The sequence below is a fragment of the Leptosomus discolor genome, chromosome 5 (genome assembly GCF_034619465.1).
Source record: "Leptosomus discolor isolate bLepDis1 chromosome 5, bLepDis1.hap2, whole genome shotgun sequence".
Lineage (NCBI taxonomy): Eukaryota > Metazoa > Chordata > Aves > Leptosomiformes > Leptosomidae > Leptosomus > Leptosomus discolor.
In genome coordinates this window covers 22,678,154-22,695,167 of record NC_141395.1, presented here as the reverse complement: position 1 = coordinate 22,695,167, position 17,014 = coordinate 22,678,154, and the positions used below count along the sequence as shown (strand labels likewise).

Below are 17,014 nucleotides of genomic sequence, written 5' to 3'. Positions count from 1 at the left end.
TTAGCCCCTTACCCCAGATCACTGACTCTGCCCTAAACTTTCTTAATTGTGGTTAACTTCTTTGTAAGAACTGCCAAACTGTCAACAATCTGTAGGATTTTCAGTCTGGATTTCAATCTGCATTCAGTTTGGATGACACTAAACTCTACAACTGTTAAAAACAGATGTTATTTTTAAAGTGACATTTAGCAGACAGTATTTTTACATTATGTAGTAAGATGGCCTTCCATAAGAATAATCTTTAAAACTCTGATGGATTCCATGTTAGTTGGCACATAATTACTTTCCTTTCTGATTGTTACCGTTAAATTATATAAACATACAGAGCAAGGCCTATAAGTCATATTAAGTGGACCAAATTTTAAGTGGCTCAAATTTAAGTGGACCAAGCTATAGCAGGAAGTGCTCACAAATCACATATCATACCATACTACGTTAACTTCCAGAGGTTTCTTCCACAACTTAAGATTTGATAACTACTGAAGTTCATTTAACTTTTTAAGATTAAACTTGTGTTCTATGAAACCTTAATGATTTGTCTTTTGCTGTGTTTCAGGCTCAGTGCAAAGGGTCACATATTACTGAACTGGCAGGAAAAAAAAAAAAAAATCACAGTAAGACTTATTCTACCAGAGAAACACTCACTAATATTCTGGATTGTATCATGAATCACCTCGTTTATAACAAGGCCACATTCCACAGCATGACACTGCTTGGAAACAACTCACAAAACAAAAATGCAAACAGCATAAACAACATAAATTAGTGCTGATCTGCTTAGTAGTCTTGAATTATTCATGCATATTCATTCAAAGAGTATTTCCATTTAACAATTACCCTCAAAAATCCAAACAAAGTGGTTTAAAAAAATACAATGTGGCTTTGTAATAGATGGACCATTTTTGTTCACATGTAGCTATACAAAACAAAATGAAGTCATCTAATTTCACTGTAGGCTGACATGTTTTCTGAGATGAATATGTTATCACTTTTCTCTTTTGTTACAGAAGACTCAGGGAACACAATTTTCTTCATGAAGTGAAGAAATCCAGAATGTTTGAGATGTCACCTCTTATCAAATTTATCATTCGGAAAAAGGTATGATTGGTTATTTTCAATGACAATAACATTTCAGGGTTGTCTTCCATTTACCAGGCTCATATGTTCATGTACCTCACAGAATCTGATTTTTTACAAGCATAAAAAGAAACCATAGGAAAGTATTTTAGAGACACTCTAAGAAAAAAAAAACCCTCTCTATCAAAGAAAGGTAAACTTTAAAAACCTCTTTCTCTATAATGAAAATGGTTATCAGTCCACACATCCCACATGCATGAACTCTGCAAACAGCTTCAAAGGACAGCCAGCTGGGGTTAGTATATGGTTTTAGTCTTAATTTTGCAGGAATCTGATGATTTGGATTCTGATAAGACCAACTTTTATTATACTGGGAAGTACAGTGTGTTTATTTTTAGAATGATACCAGCACTGTCTACTGAATATTTGCTGTGAAATTTTGAATTTCACTGCAAAGTAATTTGCTTTTTCAAAAGCTCAGTTACTATTCATGAAATATGTAGTTTTGTCTTTTCTGTTTGCACTGTTCTTAATGTTTTTCCATGGTGGTAGCAACAGTGCTTACAAAAAGCATATGGTTTGGAGGCTCTATTAATAATCTTACAAGAAACTTTTTGAAAAAAGACACAGAGATACTTCCATTAGTTGCAGATGTTATGATGGAAACAGGTGGGACTTCATCATGGAAGAACAGACCAGCAGAGCAGATGTCATTCAGGAAATACATTTAGTTATTTCCAGGTTAATGATTAATGGAGAAAGTCATACTTTTAACCACATAGAATATATTTTGTTCAATTAAGCTCTCACTGACAGCTTCTCTCTTAAATGTGGCGAAGTATGCCATGTACCAAATTAACACAATCAAGGAATCTTGAGCTTGATACTATTGTATTTGTTGACAGAAGATACTATGTTAGTCTTAGTGCCTTTGTAGTAAAAGCATAGAACTAGTGGTCCTCTGTATTTAAGTCACTAAACTGATGCTTCAGGTACCCCGTCTATAAAATTGAGCTGATAAACATGACCAGAAGCCAAAGCCATTACCATCTGTAAAGTACATTGGTTCCCCTTGATGAAAGACTACAAAGTACAACTGTGTACAACTAAGTACAACTAGTACTACTGTGAAAGACTGCTTAACTACAAAGTACAAAATTGGCTCACCCTTTTCTGTCATCATGTCCATAAACAATTTCCAGAAAGGGGCATAAGAGGGTCATCTTCCTACCTTCACTTTGCCTAAGACACCACAAACTGTTTCGTGGTGACAGCAGAGAACACTATTGCTTCCATGGCACTCTCAGAGGTGGATTTCTGCAGTAAGGACTCAAACTCAAGTTCTAGGGTAACACAAAGCCAGATATGCTCACTTTAAGTTTTTTGTGAGGACACTAAGCCTTTAGCAGTTTGAAGTTAATAATCCATCAAGATATCTGCAAGTCATATCCCTGTAATTCATAGCACGTTAAAGAGAAAAGGTAAAAGAACTCACATACATGATCAGATGCTAACCACAGAGAAGCAACACTTGCCTCACCACTTCAGCTCAAAGATCAAACGAGGGCCATTCGCAATTCCAGACTATATTAAATCCACCATATGGAGTTTTATGGCTTTTGTATACCTGCATCAACCAAAATCACTGCATTTCACCAACATCTGGCTGTTTCTGCAGTACTCGGAACACTTTCATAGAAAAACTAAAAAGTTACCTCTTGTTAACTTGCTGACATAACTTAATCTACTCTTTTCATATAAAATTAGAATGCTCTGCATGCAACCTTTCAATCATCCTTGCCACATATATGAGAAACTGAAGGACAATATAGTCTTATTTTCTACTATAAGTGATGGAAACTGTGAGAAGTAGATATGAATATCACTGCAAAAAGTGGGTATAATTGGGCTTGTCTTTTGAAAATGTCCTCTTTTGATGCAAGATGAGTAATCAACCATTTATTTCCCTTTTTCCTTTCGTTCTTTCTATAATTCATAATTAGTCACAGAACTACATGCCCTATTTCTTTAGGCAGATGCATTGCTCTTGTGAGGAGTTTTTCTACCCTTGTATTCAGTGCTTTCCATGGTCTTAATGATGCTGTTTTTCACTGGGAGTTTTGCTTCAGTGAGGACTGCAGGGTAGAGCCTGTACAAGATACCCCATACAGGAGTACAAGGTTCCTTAGAACATAAAGACATTAGCAAGCTTATCAAGCACAAACTGCTGCTGAATTCTGAATGATACACACACAGTTATGTGCTGGAAATATTTTAATCTGTTGGGCTTTATGTGTTCCCTGTCATTCAGCCTGCCTCCAAAGTCACAGCTGGTAAAACAAAATTGGTCATTTTACCACAATAAGGCCAATGATGCAGCTCAGCGAGCACCACTCGTCCTTTATGTTAAGCTGCAAGCCTAATCACAGATCACAGTCAATAGATATTTGTTGGCAATGAGAAAACAAATATTTTCATCTTAAAATACTTCTATGACAAATTTTAAAAAATTGAAAATGCATCTACTATTTTTTAAACTATTTCAGTGAACACAGCCATACATTTTATAAACAGAAATCAAGACAGGGCCCCCAATGACCAAATTGCACCATCAGCCTACCACATTGTTTCTAATGAGAAATTAGCAGATGAACATCCAACACCTGTCACCATGAACAGGCTCTGGCAATCCCAGCCCCATACATGCACGTTGTGAATTATTTTTCTAGCAGACTGAAGAGACAATAGTTCTGTTGACAGTTGCCTAGGTTTACACATAGACAGTTTTACATTAAATTAAACCATCCATGCTTATTTCAAAAACCTAAGTGAAATAGCCATAGAAAAAGCACAAAGTCAACCATGCATAATAATGAGATTTCCCTATGAAAGGTTACGTAAAACAAGTGGTTTCTATTAAAATACATAAATAATTGACATTAATTAATACCTGATAAATCCTCATACAAGTTTAAAGTCCTGCCACTCCAGAGCATCCCCGCATTGGGTAATACTCCAAAAATAACCAGGCAATTCTCGACAGGGCTCAGAGGATTTCCTAATGCCCTCAGTTTGTGGCCCATTCAAATCAATAAGAGCTCTGTTAGTTTAAGATAGAAACTGAAGAGTTTAGGTGCCTCCAGGAGCGGAGAATTAGCACAGAATCCTGTGGAAGGATATCTACAAAATAAGGGACATGTGAACAATCCAGCCTTTCCAGAGAACCTGAGCTGGGACATACCGGAACTGCTGAAAGCATAAACAACTTCCGGTGCAGGGGGCATGAACATCTTACAGGTGCAGGAGAAGAGACAGCCGCCATTAACGACGCAGTTTTAATTTCTTGAAGAAGATGGGTGTGAACATTTGTGAATGTGACTTGAACATGACTCGCAATGTGGCCAATCATGTTGGACTATGGGCCATTATCTGCGATGAAGCCAATCATTATTTATTGGGTGTGGTCAAGGGTTATAAATTGCACTGGAAACACGGAAATAAAGGTTCACTTGTTAGATCACATTGATCGTGTCAGTGTCCTCACTCAGCTCCCGCAGAATCCTCCCTGTATATGGAGGTAGCCCTTTGAAATTCCTTTTTAGGTCAGTGGAAAGCTGTTACCAACCTGAATGCTGCTGCATGATGCATGTTGGGAACCACAGCAGCACATTGCCTCAAGAGACCAGAAGATGAGAAAGAATACAGGGTCTACAATAAAATTGGAAGCAATGTCAGAAGCAGGAGATCTGGGCAAAATTGCTCCAGGTCTAAAGCAATTGTCTGCCCACTGAGTTGATCTAGGGGGCTCCAAAGGCAATTGAACATCCTCTCCTCAAAACACCTATAATTATGCAAGTCTTGACCATTCTGGGCACCAACCTCCCTTAAGTCTTCTTAACCAGATCTATAAGCATGACATTCCCACGCCTATCCAGCCTACAAGGCATGAACCATATGTTGAGACCATATGTACCAAACCACAGCATATGAGACAGCTGGAAAAGGCGGTAGCCCCTCACATAATCTTTAGCTTCTTAGGGCTCAGCACAGTTACATAAACCTTTCTCAGGCAAGGTAACAGACTAATGCCAGATTGTAGTAATCTAACTATACAATTAGGGGGCACCAGGAAAATTACCCTTATTATGTACGGTGCCTCCTAGGAAAATATTTGAGGGGAAGGGGAAAGGGGGAGTATGCTCCTGCCAAATTCACTCTCCAGACACCGTCTCACTAGCAACCAAATCATTTCTAAATAGTTTCTCCCTTTCCACTCCCCCTCTCTTTTCTCTGACAAGACCGTCTGCTTGGTGTAAATATCTAGTTCAAAACTATTAACATGCAACTTCAGTTTCTTATCTTCTAGAACATCAAAAGTGTATACTAATTCAAATAATGTTTAAGTGCCTTAGTTCTAACAAGGATATGCTGCTTTAAGCCACAATCAAAACCTACCAAGGGAAAAGAATTGGTTAAGAGGAGGCAGAACACAAGACATTACTGCCTCATTGCTGAAATAAAAATATTCTTCTTGCTTAAGTATTTTACTATCTTTTAATTAGAGAGACAGAGTTATCTGATATTTCCCTCTTTACTGGAACGGATGCTCTTTATTTTCTATAGGCCATATACAGTTACAGCAGTCTGGACTGAATCCAAAAGCATATGGTAAGTTTATATTGAGTTGAAAGTTAAACAGAGAAATATAATTAAGAGACTGTAAGATCCCAATTACTTGAATGGGTTGAGGGTACCAATCCACTTTTTGAGCTTTTTTTAATAATACAGGGTCTTGATCTAGTAAAATACAAATTGGATAGCTATTTTCACTCTTTCTCAGAATAGAATGATGCCTATATATCCTGTAACACATAAATAAACATTTGTCCCCTTTTGGCTGTGATTTTACATGACTATTTATTTATTTTGCTGCCACTAAGCAAGTGACTTACCAGATTAACAATGAGATACAGGCTCAGGTGCAAAGCAAATACAAATCCACAAATGAACAAAATATGAACTACCTCTTTAAAACACACTTAAATCAAGATTTATTCACAAGTCTCCAGCTTAGAATATTTCATCAGCCAGCATAATAATGAGCAAAAATAAATGGTAAAAGGTAGCCAGTTCCAGAATTATGCACAAATCTCCTTTTGATTTTCAAGATTCACTTTCTGCATTGCCAAAAGAAAGGCGCTTCAAGAAGAATATAAAGAGGCTGTCAAAAGACACCTTCTAAGAAACCTCCTTCACATGAACAATCCTGTGTTTCAAAATGGTATAAATCTGATAAATTAAAAGTCACCTTTAGAGTAATGAGTACAGACAGAAATAACGTGCTAAGCACACCAAATTATTTTGAAGGTCAAATAATAACCTTCAGAAAAGGTATTAAAACAAATATTGTTTACATAATTTTTTAATTTAGACAGACAGAAAGAAAATAGATGAAAAAGCATTGCAAGGTGTTCTGCTTGGGAACATCTGGATTATCTTGGACTTTTTCCCTTGAACACTGCAATTCACAGGCCACTGGTTTCAGTCAGATTTGGCAGTTGCAAGGTTTCATTAGCCTTTTTCAGGAATTGACAAAGCATCATTTATTTCTGTCACTTACTCTTCAGTTTCCAGTTTCAGTTTCTGGCTTCACCAAGACAGAAACAAGTATTTTATTTCAGAAATATTTTTGGATGGAGGTGAAAACAGACACCTTTGCATTCCAGTGATGTAGCTTCAAAACAAATATTTAGCATAATTGAATTATAATTATGCTTTGTCATCTCATTTATGCACAAAAGTTTCAGAGAGCTGAAGAGGTACCAGCAAATTAACAGCAATTGAAACAGAGGAAGTAATAGTAGAGATTTTTAGTTATAACCAGTTCACATCTTTACTGCAATGTAGTATTTTGCTTTTCTATTAAAAACATTGCTCTGTGAATTTGCAAAGCAGGAGAATGTCAGTTGCCAAAGAAATAAAAATGGGACAGTAATACTTCTGTGCCTGACTGAAATACATATGGTGTTGTCTAGACACTACAATTCTGTAGCTAGAATGTTAAAATACTGCAATTACACTGCCTATTTGTAGAATTGTATGGGAAAATAAAATATCTGTTAGAATGTGAAAGTGAAAATCCCACAGATAAATTTCTAAGGGCAAGTCCTGAACTGTATATGTTTCAAACCCCCACTGTACACCAGGCAGTTTAAGAGGCCCAAGTAGGCCCTGCCTGAAGGCACTGCCCAGTGGAGCAGACCCACTCTTTGAAAACTAAAAGTTGGCTCAGCAAGAGGAAGACTCTATAGAGGGATGCCACAAACTTTTTCTTTTAAGAAATGGAAGAAGATTGCCAAGGGAAGAACTAGACAGTTTGGAGCCTGACACAGAACCTGGTCCCACAATTCTGTGCTCCTGCGGAGAACTGCCTCTGCCCAGGGCACACACAGCAGCAAAGGCCCTGTCATAACCACAGTCAGTCTGTCAACAGGCTTCATATTGTCCTGGACACACGAGGTGCGATTTTCCAACTGCTTTTTGGGGCCCTTCTTTCCATCAGGAGTAAAATGCTTTCACCACTCTACTGCTATGAAAAGGGGGACCTGCTTCACAGAACCACAGCAGTGGCTGCGCCACTTGTGCTTCTTCTTTACCTTTACCTTTCTTTAGCTGACTAATTTAGCTCTTCTTCTCAAAGAGGAAGACACCTTCTCATCCTTCCATTTCACAGAGGGGAGCCTCTTCTTAGCTGATGCTCTACTGAAACACAAATAAACCTAACAGTAACCCCATAAAAGTAGTTTATTACCATATGCTTGATATGGCTGTTACTGAACATGGAATTCCATCATTATGCTTGACAAAAGCAAGCACTTAAACTCTGCATTTTCAACAGGAAACAAGGAGTACTCCTTATTTGTACTTTATGACTCAAATTTTACTTACTGTTTTCAGTTTAGTCTGTTCATAGCACTGTAAGAACTGGTATTGTTCTGATAGCCCTACCAATCTGGTTCAGAAATGAATACTTATAGAAGGAATAATGGTGTCATACTTCCAACAGGCCATTAGAAGGATCATTATAAAAATTCTGAAGTAATAGGCTGAATAAATGCTGAAGCATATAGAAATGTACAAGACGTGTAAGAGTACTATTTTTTAAAAAAAGGATTTATCATTTAAGGTAATACGCCTTCTGAGCATGACAACTGTATGTGGAATGGAATTTGTTTTTTCCCTTTCCTACCCCACCTGTCCTGGTTTTGGCTGGGATAGGGTTCATTTTCTTCCTAGCAGCTGTTTCAGTGCTGCGTTTTGGATTTAGTGTGAGAATAATGCTGGTAACACACTGATGTTTTAGTGGTTGCTAAGTAGTGCTTATCCCACTATGGTGGCTGGGGCTAAACCATGACACCATCCAATAAGCTTTATTCTAAAACACTTGAATTTTTGTCTGCCTTGAAAAATCTGTATGACTTTGGGATCCCTGTAGATTATAACTGATGAAGATTAATTAACACAGTATGACAAACATGAAGAATTTATTCATTATAAAAAAAGTCCCATTACAGTAATTCAAATAAACTCTCTCTTATGCAGAACTAAATGACAATAACATCAATAAAATTGTATCCCCCAATAAGCCTGTAGGAGGCTAACTTAAAACTCATGCAACTCTTGAAACAACTGGGCAGGCTGTGGAAAATGCCCTGGGAAAAATATTGACTCACATAAGCTAGGGAGTCTAGGAAAGGATGAAGGTAGCTAAAATAAATTTAAGGCAAGAAACGCTAATGGTGCAAGTAATGTGTAACAAAGCAATTAGTGATGCAATGACAGACAAAAAAAAACCCTACAAAGCTGAAATACTAAAACTGTAGAAAATGTGAAAATCAAGAGGGATAATTTTTTTTTTTGGAATGCAAGATTTAACCAACACCTCATGTTGAATATTCTAGGGTAAACTTTGCAAAGAAGCATCTCCTGGGTAAGTTGACACATCCAGAGAAAAAGAAGACTTGAAAGGAGCAGCGGCAAATGACAGATACAGGACAAGTGAGTGTTCTGAATGTAGTAGGCAACATCTTGGCAAAAGGAAAGACAAGATAATGACAAGACTAGGAAAAATATCAAAGGAGTAGCAAAATGAGAAGAACAAAAAGTAAAAATGGGAGACAAAAGGGAAGATGAAGACGCAAATCAAAATCCCTAAAGGCAAACCCAGGGTATTCTCTCCAAAAAAACCCCAAAACTCAAGCCCACAAACACCATTCACTAAACACTTGAAGAAGACCAAAGATGACAGAAGTGAGAAAGCAAGAAGGTTATCAGAGAGATAATTAAAATCCTTAAAGCAGGATAGCAATGGAACATGGGAGAAAGAAAAGACCTGACAAATCGTTCTGCGTGGGTAAGAGAGCACTGACATTTGACATGGAGAGATGAAGCAAGAAAGTAACCAAGGATATAATCTAGGAAACTGAAATACAACACAGACCTTTAAAAAAGGTATGTTTTGAAGACAGACCGTGCCTACCATCGAAGGCATAGTACCATATGATAGTCTGCATATCCAGGAATGGGTAAAAACCGCAAAGTAGCTGGTGGTGGAGGAATGCAGAAGTGGCTGATTAGAATAAAGAAGCAGCTACGAGAAATGCATGTTGCTAAAACCAAAAGCAAAACTTCAGGTGAAATTTGAGTGCCCTAAAATATACTAGATTTTTGCCATTGGGAAAGGATTTCATCTTCTGTGGGCATCAGTCAGAACCATGATATAAACAATGTATAGAATGCAACTGCAGTAAATGTTAAGTATACACAAATGTCTTTTGGCTTGCTTTTTCTATAGCAAATATTAAGACACTGAATGAGAATCTGGATGATAGCACTGTTTTACCTTGAAAACATTCAAAAACATTAGCTATTTATGTTACAAATAAAGTCAGGTGGTATCAACAAGCAAGCACTCAATTTCCTCAACAAATCTGGGAAAAAACACGCTTGTGCCCTTTTGGAAAGCCTGAAACTTTCTGGCACCTAACAAGAATAAAGCTATATAGTCATGTCTTCCCTGCTTTTTCTGGAGTGCGGAGTTCTGACGCAGCTCTACGGAGAGCCTCCCAACTGAATAAACCAAGGAGTTAAATTTTCCTCAAAGGGAGCTCTCACAAAGAACTTTTACTGTACGTTTGAGTTGGGTGGGCACTATGTGCATCTGTGGAGTCTTTAAAAATTTGTAAAGGGTGCTGCAAGACTTGAACACCCAATACAAGAAACAATGAAATAAAAAAAAAGTTAAAAAAAAACCCCCACAACCAAAACTTCAAAGCAAACCAGCTGAGAAGTAAAATATATTTACACCAATAAAAATACAGGGTATAATATGGAACACGATTCTTCTTTCCTTCCTGAGTTTCCTCTCAGTAATTAATTATGAGGAACTAAGAGGTGGTTATGTACATGTTGACATGACATGAGCACTTAATTTTAAATAACACATAGGATGGCTAAACATAGAAGAAAATTACTCTTCTATCAAGTCAGATCTCTTTTTGTTCCAATGTAAGATGTTTTCTGTTCCTTTTGTTTCCCCAGACAGTTCAAGCAGATGCTGCCTGTAAAAGTCTGACGCGTTTGCATGCTGGCAACAGATCATGGATCATCAACTTGCCCAATAAAGCTATCTTATTGTAATTCAGAACATCTTTACCCAGCACTTGTTCTAATATGTGAACAGTCTGATAAGAAGGAATTTGGTATAATCTATACTGTCAATGAAGAAACCTAGAAGTTACATTTCGGCTAATTTAACAAAACTAAACTGCATAAAGTCAAATCACTTTAGTCAGCCAGGTAGAAAGATGAAAGCTGTTACTATTATTTTTTTTTCCCTAATATCCTCAGAGACGGTGGTGCTGGATGCCAAAGCACAGACATCAACTTTCTCATGAGGAGAAGTGTTCCTTTCCCCTGCCTCCCCCAAGCTTCTGAAGCAAGGTTTGCACAGAAAAACTCTTGTGCTCCCTTTCCAAAAGCACAAGAGTTACTTCCCCAGTTCCCATATACATGTCTTCTAAATTTTTTTTGTAAATACAACTTTCAGTCATTGGATCTCATAATTCATTTGCCAAGTAGATTAAAACGCCAGTCTTAAATACCTTATACCCCTAGAGATAACTATGTTTAAGCCGCCTCTAACTTTATTTTGGATATACTATAAAAATATTGACGCTCTTTTTCAATAAAGCAAACATAGCTCTCTTTAAAAATAATTACGCCTCTCCTGGAAAATTAATTTGGTTTTGATCAGTTTTACCAGCTTCTTTTTCAGTCTCCTAACCTAGTTTTATACCTTTTGTATGCTTTCAACACCATTTTTAAGGGTTTCTAACAATACCAGACAAATGAGTCCAGCAGTTGTTCATTTAGACTGGGTAAGTAAGTGAGTTATCCTGTTTACTATTTGAATTCCCCCTTATACACCTGCATGAATGAAGTGAACCTTTTTACCACAGCACAGACTAATGCAGGCTGGAAAGCAGCTCAGGAGGTCTCTACCCCAACCTCCTGTGCAAAGCAGAATCAGCTATGAGTTCAGGTCAGGTTTCTCAGGGCTTTATCCACTCAGGTCTGTGTACTACGAATTCATTTTCAGTCAATTTTCAACAAGGATTCTTAAGTTATCATCAAAGTCAGCATTTTGAAACCTACCCCTTGAACATGACCTTTGCTTTGTATCCCTACATGCCTAAGATCACATTTAGCTCCATATAAATACTGGTGCTATCACAGAAGGACTTACAGACCAATTCACCATGCCTTCATCACTATTTAGCACTTTCTTCCTCTTTTTCTCTTCTCCATTCCCCTGCCTGCTATTTCTTGAAACAACTACTGTAACTTGTGAACCTAGCATCACACAATCATTTAATCCAACTATGTTTCAGTTTGTTCATATGTAAAATGTGGTCGCTCTGCACAGAATGCAGTATTTGACGCCTTGCCTGGGATTTTTTCTTGGCCTCACATTAGTGGTGAAAACTTGCAGCTCGTGGAAGAACTCTTGCGAGAAGATGCAATACAACTGTAATCTAAATGGCCTTTCATTATCATAAAATAACCCCCCTGAAATAATTATTAACTTCCTGAAAACTGCAGTTATAAAGATTTATAACCAATGTCTGCTCCAATAAATATTTCTTTAAAATTTGTATGAGTTCTGAGTTACAACTACACCTACGATAGGAAAGAAATACAAGACACTAATTGTTAATAGTAAATGTGTAGATATGCGTAGTGCATTACTACTGCACTAATCATGAGTAATGATTAAATATACTGCATAGAATTTTAACATTAATCAAACTGATAACTGTAACAAGCAAATCAATACCTTTCAAAGCACAGCTCCTTTTCACCAAATATGTCTGCAAATAGTGTGATTACTTGTTATTGCATATTTCTGAAAATTAATTCAGAGGGCAAAGCACATAGGCATTTGGTGACTTTTTATTACAAAAATAAAATAACCAATGCACATTCATTACAATCCTAAGGATAATTACAATCTTGCTAGAGTGCGACTAGTATCTAAAAAGTTTGCCTTTCTTCTGCTTCTATCCGTCAGTGAATTAATTCCTTTACAAATATGATCAATATTCTATTTCTGAGAAAGTCATCTGTTTTTCAATTACATCCCATGAAAGTCTCTTGTTCCACGAAATGTATGAGGTGCCTTATTCTCTCTGCAATACCAAGCTATGTGAAGGGATTATCCTTTTTCATGCAAAAATCTAATTTAATTTACTTGGCTTAATTCATTATAAGTGATGTGGGCTACTGAACTCCAACATTAACCACAGGCTACAAAGTATGTTTTGGAAACCCACGGGACTAATGACTTGAAATGCAGTTTCACTTCTTCAGGACTGCACTCCAAACAAGAACAGAATTTTATTATTTTCCTCCAAACATCAAGTTCTAACTTGTATCTGTAAGGCACAAGTATGGCAACTTGCTTCTACACCAATTACCCTGCAAAATCATAAGCTGAATGTGCAATAACTCAACAGAAGACAAGCATGTACTTTGCCTATGCAGCAAACCATGGGTAAAGATGTATGCAAAAAAAAAAGGAAGCGTTTGACAAAGTAGGCATCATAGGTAAAACATGCAAGTTTTAGGAACGCAAATTTATACATGCATTTCTAAGTTGCCAACTGATGTGGCTTTAACCTGAGATAGTGTTCCAGACTCAAACAAAAAAGCCCCCCCTTTTATCTTCATGAATGATGGATAAGTATTATCACAATTTCATAGTAAAATACTTCTCTCTAAACTTCAGTCACACATAGATGACAGACTGTGTGGTCTGAAAATCCTTCCTGTCAACATTATGGCTCCAACCCTGCATACTTTCCCACCACAGAGCAATTATGAAGGGGACTAAATGTTTTCCCACTACACAATAAGGCTTTAATTCAAACATTACCTTCCCCAAGACTCACTGCAGAAAAAAAGCCCTCTCTGGATTAAGCATGAAGGTGGGTATCATGCTAGGCCATTCTTGACTGGCGCAACTACAAGGTGAGGCAGGCTGACTAAGGATGTTTCATTATCAGGAAATCTAAGGGAATCACTGATCCAGTGTACTCCTCAGGCAGCACTGACTGCAAGTCTTTTGTGAACCTAGACTTTAATGCAAAGTTTCCCTCACGGAAATTAGATGTGGGAACGCCATACATCCTCAACTGTGGGTGAGTCCCACCCCCAAAACCAACGCAGTGCAATTTGCAGCCTCTATGTGCAGTTACAATACTTGGTATTTAGAGCCAGCAAAACGAATTCAATGAGGAATTCAATTTTCCTTCTTTCCTGTATTCAGAGAGTTTAACACAGTAACTAAGACTTCATTTGCCTGCAGCTGTTTCAGAGAGAGAAAAGAAAAAGCAAAAAAAAAAAAAAAGAAAAAACCGTGAGTTTACACAATTTAAATCCTGAAGGACTATTTTAAAAGGGAAGCAGAATGCAATTTTAACAGACCCTAAATAGTCTGCTTCATGCATGCTCACTTAATACTGAACCAAGACATTCTTAAAATTTCAAGCAGGGAAACCTGCTCTGGTTACCTTGGTGATAAACGGAAGACAAAAATTGCACATAATTGTTGCTGATGTCACTGCTCCCAATTGTTTCCAAGGTTACAGAGTATCTCAAATAATCGTGATGTTTCATTTCTAGACTGTATTGGAAGCCCATTTTCTGTTCTCAGTAAATTGTTTAGTGCTGCAGGTAATCTATCTAAACCTTATCTAATAAGGCATCAGCAGCCTCTCAGCAACCTCTGGTAATGATGCAGATTTATATGTTGAAAATGTAGCTCCCTAGTTCTTTACCAAGCAATTTGACTCCCAGATTATCTCAATTATTTTTATCCTAAGAATCTATTTCCATACCAAAGTATATTAATCAATCATATAAAAATATCTGAACACTAAATGTCTTACTGTGAAGCAATATTACATGTGAATTATCTACCTGGAAGGAAGCTGTTCTCTTGACTGAATGGTGGAAAATTGGCTGTTAACTATTTATAACTGACTGATTTTCCCCACTGTCTTCAAACTATTTTAAATGCAGAGCACAAGTATTTTGCTACACTAAAAAAATTCAGCCACGCTACATCTTCTCCATTGCAACCCCCAGGTTACCATGCACCATAGCATGAATGTCCCTAAAAATCAACAACTACTATATGTAAGGATTACTCTGCTACCCTCACAGTATTACCGCCTCAGGACAACAACAGACAACGCTGTCGAGAAATGGGGAGCAACAATAAAAGCAAGACTCTGTAGCTCAGCTCTATCCCCTAAATCTAACTAAGCCACATTTCAAATCCCCGCTTCTGAAAGAGACAACAGTTAGTAGATGTCCATCTACCACCTCTCCTCCTGCTGGATGTGCCTTTCATCACTTGACTGCTCTCAGACTGCAGGGCTTGACCTTGTCAGCATAAAATTTTCCACTAGAGTAAAACAAAATGGCACTTACTGTATCTTAGCAGTCTGTTATTACTTACGCAATGGATTTTGAAAAGTAATAATTTACTTTAGAAACTGGTTGACTAAAAGAGTTTATGTGCACTTAATGTACGAAATGAACTGCATGTGGAGTCACTAAGAACATCTGTCAGGCATCTCAGCTTCTACCTAGAGTTCAGAGAGGGTCAGAGTGCAGCACAGAGAATAAAACAGAATATCAGAGGTGATTCTTTTATGTTTGCTCAGAAAACGGCTGAGAGCTGAGCATGTTTATTTTTATGATTATTCATTTGAGTTTCTCAATTAATTCATTTCAGCTGCATACATTGTAGCTCTTCTGTGCATAATTCCCATGAATGTTCTGGCAACAAATACACCACCAGGAATGTTTGCTGAAACAGTCTGTTTTAAAGAAGCACCAAAGAATATACATATAAAACAATACCCTTCTATTTGCAATTGTACGTATTCCCAAGAAAAGCCAGTTGGAGGAGAGACTCAACAAATCAAAAACCAGCAATAGACTATGCAGGCAAAGTCCTCCCTAACAGCTGAAAGAGTAAATGCTTACAACAAGCCACGGAACATGAATTACTTGCTGAAATTAGGCTATGAAAACATCTGAACAAAGAATGCATCTGCAAAATCAAATTCTATCTGTACACAACTTATGAAAAGGAATAGAAAGACAAAATCAATGAGAAACAGTTATGTGGTATGTTATGTGATAACTGAATAGCTAAGGAAAGAGAAGAGGGAAATTGCACGATGAAGATTTAATTTGAGGGCTGCTTCTCTACTGTCTTATGTAGTACAGAAAAATATTTATATTTTACGACTTTCTCAATTATATTAAAATGTCATAAGGTAATGGGGAACAGACCCCATTTTGCTATGGTGTGGCTGCTAACTGCATACACATAATTTTTAGATCTACTGCCAGATTTAAAAGACTAGTTATCCATACATATTTGGTATGGTCTTAGACACAAACAGCTCTCTGCTTTTTAGACACAGATGATGTAATGAAGGCAACACTACTACCAGCCACTCCTTACTCAGTTCAACCCTGGCACAAATCTATTTAAGTCTGATACTCAAACCCGAGGATGTATTTGATTTTTACCTGTTCACATACCTGTTAGAAATGATTAGTAGTGAATAACTCCTATACATCTTTCTAAGAGCAGTGCCCCGGCATGTTTTGGCACTGTTGGAAATTGTGAGACAATGTGATGGCAACAATATTAAAATATCTTGTCCTCGTAGAATTAATCCCCATAGAGTAACACATGCTTTGCAACATTCATCCATCACTAGTGGTGCATCCCAGGGTCAAAATGGTCCAGTCCTATTCAACATCTTCATTAATGATCAGGATGATCTAGCAGAGTCCACCCTCAGCAAGTTTGCTCATGCTCCAACCTGGGAGGAGCAGCTGATACACCAGAGGGTTGTGCAGCCATTCAGAGGGCTCAAGAAATGGGCTGCAGGAACCTCATGAAGTTTAGCAAAGGGAAGTGCAAAGTCCTTCACCAGTACACGCTGGGGGCTGACCAGCTGGAAAGCAGCTTTGCACAAAAGAACCTGGGGGTCCTGGTGGACACCAAGTTGAACATGAGCCAGCAACATGTCCCTGCGGCAAAGGTGGATGACGGTATCCTGGACTGCATTAGGAGGCGTGTTGCCAGCAGGCTGAGGAAGGTAATCCTTCCCCTCTACTCAGCACTGGTGAGGCCACACCTGGAGTACGGTATCCCAGTTCTGGGCAGGAGAGATACCAGAGAGATACAAAGCTACTGGAGATAGACCAGCAAAGGAACACTAAGATTAAGGCACTGGAGCACCTCTCACATGAGGAAAGGCTGAGACAGGTGGGACTGTTAAGC

The 17,014-nt window shown here is 37.8% G+C and overlaps 1 protein-coding gene across 1 annotated transcript in view; it reads right to left on the bottom strand.

Annotated features, from left to right (window-relative positions):
* Nucleotides 1-17,014, bottom strand: part of MYO3B (myosin IIIB) — a 218,796-nt gene that overhangs the window by 133,372 nt on the left and 68,410 nt on the right. The gene's annotated exons all lie outside the window — the stretch shown is intronic.